Here is a 7045-nt window from a genome sequence, read left to right as displayed (position 1 = left end):
TCCCCCAAGCGCAGCCCTCCCGAACTGCCCGTGCGTGCGGCGAGCGCTGCTGCCCTGTGTGGCCTGTGCTGGGAATCCGAGGGCCGAAGTGGGCCCCGCCGCAGCACGAGGGGACGAGGGAACCAGGAGCTGGCTGCCTGGGGGCGGATTCGAACCCGTGCTCCCGGCGGATATAAGTAGCACTTGGGGACTCCTATTCAGCCCAATCCTGATTCCAACTGCCCTCTCTAGGTACCTACCCTTTACCCTTTTTCCGTTTTACAATTCTGGTGAGTAGATGTTTCTCTATCCCTTCTCCTCCAACTCCAGCACCCAGAGCCAGGAGGACTCCCGGAGCCCGCCCAGCAAGCCCCTCTCTCTTCGATCTTCTGCTCAAGAGCTCGAGGTCTCAGTAGACCCAACTGAGGAAAGGCCGCCTGTGGAGCCTGAGCCAGGCGCAGACTGGGTCGTCACAGTCTGGCCTGGGGCGCTGGAAGTCTTACTTCTCAAGAACGGGCAAGAGATCAGGCCTGACCCTTTGCAAGTGACAGAATCCAAAGCTTTGAGCTCATGGGAAAGTGGCTGGAAAGAAAGTCACTGCAGGGCCACACAGGTCTCTGACGAGGCTACCCAAGAACATTTAAATCCCTGCCCAGAGAAGAAGAGGCTCCAGTTGTCTTGCACTTCCTGGGAATTGGCAGTCCCTCAGAGCAGGGGTTCTGCCGCGACCGGGAGCGCAAGGAGACAAGGATGGTGGCCAGTTAGCAGAAAATCAAGGCAGACCGAACAGTCTGGAAAACACCACCTACGGTCACCTCTGGAGCCTGGGATTATGGGATAACTTTTCGATTTTTAAACGTATTGTCAAATAGCTAAAGTATACGGAAAGTACAAAATAATAGTAAATTGAACACCCGTGTATTCACCACACATTTTAAGCAATAACATTAGCAATATTTGTGTACCCAGCTGGTCTCATTCCCTCTTTCCACTTATCCCCTACTCACCTGATAACCAGTACAATTTTATGAATTTGAAGTTACTAATTCCCATGCAATTGTTTATACTTTTAGTACATGTGTATATGTCCCTCATCAACACATGACACTGTTTCAACACATTTATATGCATTTAAACTGCATGTAAATGGCATCATGTTGGCCAGATGCAGTTACTTACGACTGTAATTCCCGCACTTTGGGAGGCAGAGAGGGAAGATGGCTTGAGGCCCAGAGTTTGAGACCAGCCTGGGCAACATAGCAAGACTCTATTTCTACAAAAAAAAATTGTTTGTTTGTTTGAGACAGCGTCTCGCTCTGTCACTCAGGCTGGAGTGCAGTGGCGCAGTCTCGGTTTGCTGCAACGTCAGCCTCCAGGGTTCAAGTGATTCTCCTGCCTCAGCCTCCCAAGTAACTGGGACTACAGGTGTGCGCCACCACGCCCAGCTAATTTTTGTATTTTTAGTAGAGATGTGATTTCACCATATTGGCCATGCTGGTCTACAAACTCTTGACCTCATGATCTGCCTGCCTCAGCTTCCCAAAATGCTGGGATTATAGGTGTGAGCCACTGCGCCCAGCTAAAAAAGTTGTTTTAAATTAGCTGGGTGTGGTGGTGCCTGCCTATAAAGTCCCAGCTACTCAGGAGGCTGAAGCGGGAAGATGGCTTGAGCCCAGGAGCTGAAGGATGCTGTGAGCTCTGATTGTGCCACTACACAGGCAATAGAGTGAGACTCTGTCTCTTAAAAAAAAAAAAGGAAAAAAAAGTATCATATTGTAAGTGTTCTGTAGAACTTGCTCCCACACTTTAACATTTTGCTTTAAAGATTTGTTCATGTATTTAGATCATTGCTTTTTCACGGCTGTATGAGCTGAGTCATTTCTGCTCTTCTTTCCATCCATACCCATTGGTCTCCAAAGTATCCAGGCCTCCCCAAAAGTTCCTGCAGGAGACCTCAGTTCCACTGGCTTTCAGGTCATAATTGTTCCAGCACTTCTTTTCCATTTCTGCTTCCAGCCCACCTCTCCCAAATTCTCAAGCTTCTAGAGGGTCATGAGAGAGGAAAGATGCCAAATGCTTTTGATAAAATGTCGCCTTTCCAGTGGTTTGCATGTTTGTTTGTGTGGAGTAGGAGGGAAGTGAGGGCAGATGTGACTTATTCTGAGTATTAATTCAAGTTTAAAAGTAAAATCTTTAGGTTTGCCTTGTCCAGTAACAAATGCCAAGAGCCATAACTGCTCATTCTCTCTCTCTCTCTCATATACACACACACACATACACACTTGCTTAATGCAATATCTGCACTGTTTTTGCTTCAACAAACTAAATAGGAGAAGAGAGGTGGTAGGTTAAAGGGGCATGCTACCTTATTAAGGGCAGTCATTCTCTCACAGAAAGAATCACTGTATTAGTGTCGGGAGAATCACTGCCTACGTCAGCTGTGTGTCAATGACCTCTGTCACTGCCCCCAGTCTGCACAGTGAGACTGGAGGCTGCGTGCCATGGTCTACAGATTCCTCACTACAGAAAACTTGCTCCAACATTCTCCATGAGAGTCACAGCGAGATTGATTATGGCGGTCAATGCTCAATGGCATTGTGGCTGGCCAAGTTTTTTTGCAGACACTTTTACTAGGGGACGGAGGATTATAGCAGCAAGCCATCTTAGCATAGAGCCTTATCTGTGTTTCCACAGACTGTCTTTCAAACCCAAGCAACTTGTTCATAACATTCACTTTTCAGGCAAAAAACGTATTTTCCACTTTTTTTCTTTTCTTGATAAAAAGTTTAAAAAATAAAGTTTGCATAAACACGTGTGTGATGTTTCTTAGGAACAATGTTTGCCATTTGACAAAGTGTGGTGAAATTTTGTCAGAACAAGTTTACTTGAAGGAGGGATGAAACATCCTTTATCAATGTTTATATGAATCACACGCATCAGAGAGAGTGGGAGGGAGAATCTTGGTTCTCTGGCACTCTCAGTACCCACATTGAGATCCAAGAGTGTCCCGATGATTTTCCTGTCTCAGTAAGTAATTAAGCTTTTCCTGAAGGAGCTCAGTTAAGTCCAAGCTTAATTTCGGTCCAGTCCAATGTTTAATTTGCTTTTTCAGCTACAGGAAATGAAAGCGTGACTCAGAATTTTCTCTATGTATCCCCTCAGATCTTTAGCACACTGAGAGTAGTTACAGAGTCTCAAAGCATATCCCCACAAGATGCTTTATTTATTACAAAGGAAAAAACACTAATTTTCCAGAGAATCCTGGAATATATCACCTTAACCAAGTTATCAAGGTTAACATCATTAGTAACAGGAAAAATTAAATTGCCTGCCACTAAAAAGAACAATTTTTATTTCTTATGTATTCCTGACCCAATAAAACAAAACAAAACAGTGCAATGAGAACGTAACTATAAGGAAACATTAGAGGGTTCAATGATGCCCACCTGTAGTCCCAGCTACACGGGAGTTTGAGGCAGGAGGATTGCTTGAGGCCAGGAGTTCAAGACCAGCCTGGGCAATATAGCAAAACCCTGTCTCAAAGGAAAAAGAAAAGAAAACATTAAACAAATCCAAACCCAAATTGAAAGACTGTTCTAGATTGAAAAACACTAAAAAGACAAGACAAAGTCACCATGTAATCCTAGGCGGGAGCTTGGACTAGAAAAAAATTTCTTTTTGCTATAAAGGACACTCTGGCAATTGTGAGAATGCACTTCAAAGACCACAACTTGGAGCTTAATTCACAAAGGACCCCAGCTGCCTCACTCTTCCATTGCATGTTTGTATGAAGGCCATGCTTCCTTGGGTTGCTCCCAGCTGATGACTGAGTATAGCAAGGACAGGAGGGCAGGCCTTCTCCTGGGAGACAAAGGATGCCTATAATGGCCAACTTTTGCTTGACTTTGAGTGAATATCTGGCATAGTTCCACCCAATCTTTTTCCCCCTCTCCTCCACACAGGATCAGACTTGCATCATGGTGTGACAGCTCTCTCATCTTTCGTTGACTCCCAACTCTCAGCAAGATGGAAATGCCCAAATTCCCCTGACATATGGTAGAGGAAGAAATAAAGAGTTTGAGGGAAATGAGCATGAAGGAATGGCTATATTAGGTAAGACCAGAAGTAATCCTGCTAGAGGATTTTGTTCTATGACATGTCCCAGATTACACACCACTCACCAAGATCACCAGAAAGCACTGGTGAGAGGGGCATCTGCATCAAAGAAGTCCAGTGATGGCGGTCCACTGCATGCCAAAGAGGATGGTAGGTGAGGCAGTCTCAAAGCTGGGCCCATTAATACCCATGGGAATGCATGATGGGGGCCCTCAAGTAATAGAAGCTAGGAGGTCACAATTACCACAGTGACTGGCATAGTTAGTCAGACAGCCGCCGGGACTAAAGCCACAGGAAGTTGTGGAGATGGTTAATGGAGAATGATGTCCTTAGAGGCAAAATAGACAGGCAGCCAATAAAAATGTTACTTAACATCCATAACCCACAAAGAGCAAGAATAAAGGAGCAGGAAGCTGTGGGTGATTTCCCCCAATAAAAATCCACAACTTCTTGTTTAGTTCTCAAACCCAAGTCAATTTGCAGATCTGAAACCCACTGACTGAAGTGATGGGTTCCCAGGAGGAAGGCTCTTACAATGCCATGTCAAGTATATACCATGACAATTCCTCCAGCTCTTCCCCAAAGGTACCTATGGGCATTTATTCATGTGACCATATGCTGGGGAAAGGAGATAACCAGACATTTCAAGGGCTGTTGAATATGGGATCTGAGTTAACACTGATACCCAGAAACCTGAAATATCATCACAGTCCCTGTTACAATGGGACAAGGTAATAAATGGAGTCCTGTCTGAAATCTGACTCACAGTGGTTCATTTGGTCTGTGGATGATTTCCCAAGCAGCCAAGTGCACAGTTGGAATACTCCCAACATTAGGCCCTGGTATGTAAAGTACAACTATTATAGTGGGGAAGGTCAAAAGGAAACCTCTGAAGCTGCCCACAACTCAGCCAAGATGATAAATCAAAATCGGTTTCATATTGTAAGAGATTCATGCCACCATTAAAGAACTAAAGGATGCAGGGAAGGTAGTTTCCATTATATTTTCATTTAATTTGTTAGCCTAGCCCCTGAAGAAATTGGCAAGATCTTGAAGAATGACTGTAGACTACCACAGGCTTAACCAAGGAGTAGCCCTTATTCCGGCTGCTATTTGGTATCATCTAGATCAACATTAGTAAGCCTTCAGGTGAAAAGTATGTGAGCACTGATTTGGCAAATGCATTCTCTTCTATTTCAGTTAGAAAGAAGATCAGAAACAGTTCACATTAATGTGGAACAGACCAAAATATTCAGCTACATTTTGCTCCAGGGTTATTTTAACTCGTGCTCTCAATCATAATACAGTACAAAGAAATCTGCATCATCTGGACAGCCCAGAGAACACCACATGGACCCATTATGTTGACATCATGCTTCTGAACAGATGAACAAGTTGGTGGCTCTGGGGGCCATGGTAAGACATATGCATTCCAGAGGACTGGAGATAAACCATGCTAAGATTTCAGGAACCAGCCACTCCAGTGAAGTTTTAAGGGATTCAGTAGTAAGAGCTGTGCTAGGTGTTCCCTCTATAGTGAAGGACAAATTGCTGTATCTTGCATCCCCTACCACAAAGAAGGAAGCATAGCATCTGGTAGGCCTATTTAACTTCTACAGGCAATATATTCCATACCAAAAATCCTACACTGGACCATAAATCAGGTGACATGGAGAGCTGCAAGCTTCAAGGGGCCTAGAGCAGGAAGTACTGCAGCAGTACTGCAGTACGTGGTGCAATCACACCCTGCAACTTGGGCCCTGTGATCTGACAGCCTGTGGCATTCTATCTGGCAATAGTTGGGCAATGCAGTATAGGGATCGCGGCAAGCTCCATTGGGAGAATCCCAAGGTAGGCACCTGGGATTCTGGAATAAGACCATAACATCTGCAGTAGAGAATTATATGCCATTTGAGAAATAGCACTTGCGTGTTAGTGGACCCTGATAGAGACTGAACACTTATTCTCGGGTCACCAGCTAACCATGCATCTGAAACTGTTCATTATAAGCTGGATTCTGTTGGACCTAACAAGTCCCCAAGCTGGATGGGCCCAGCAGCAGAACATGCTAACGTGGAAATCGAGGATGGAGCTTGAGCAGGAGCAAAGGACACAAGTAAACTGCATGAGCAGGTAGTCCACACTCTCCTATACTCCCCTATGTCATCCACCACACGTGCACTAGTTTGCATCTATTTCTCTACAGGAGCTGGAGAGGTGCCCATACAACTGAGTGAAAGGGAAAAAAAAAACTCAAGCATGGCTTATAGATGAGTTAGCTTAGTATGAGGGTGCAGACCAGAAATGAACTGTGACTGTGTTATAACCACATGCTGTAGGGAGTAGTTCCGAAAAACAGTGAAGAGGGAAGATTTTCCCAGTAAGCAAAGCTCTGAATCATGCACCTGATTATTCACTTTTTGTGGAAGGGGAAGTGGCCTGAAGTAAGAATAAATAAGCTGAGTGTAGGGGTGTGCACCTGTAGTCTCAGCTTCTTGGGAGACTGAGGCAGGAGGATCACCTGAGCCTGGGAGTTTGAAGCTACAGTGAACTATGATGGCACCGCTGCACTCCACCCTAGGTGACACAGCAAGACACAGTCTCTTTCTTAAAAAGAATAAGAAAAAGAAGGAGAAAGAGAAGAAATATAGATCCTTGGGTCACACAAAAGAAACTGTCATCAGAGGGAATAGGCAACCTATGGAATGGGAGAAATTTTTGCAATCTATCCATCTGACAAAAGGCTAATATCCAGAATCTACAAAGAACTTAAACAAATTTACAAGAAAAAAACAAACAACCCCATCAAAAAGTGGGCAAAGGGTGTGAACAGATATTTCTCAAAAGAAGACATTTATGCAGCCAACGAACATGTGAAAAAATGCTCATCATCACTGGTCATTAGAGAAATGCAAAATCAAAACCACAGTGAGATACTATCTCACGCCAG

The sequence above is a fragment of the Macaca thibetana genome, chromosome 16 (assembly GCF_024542745.1).
Source record: "Macaca thibetana thibetana isolate TM-01 chromosome 16, ASM2454274v1, whole genome shotgun sequence".
Classification (NCBI taxonomy): domain Eukaryota; kingdom Metazoa; phylum Chordata; class Mammalia; order Primates; family Cercopithecidae; genus Macaca; species Macaca thibetana.
Note: the sequence above shows the minus strand (reverse complement) of the source record.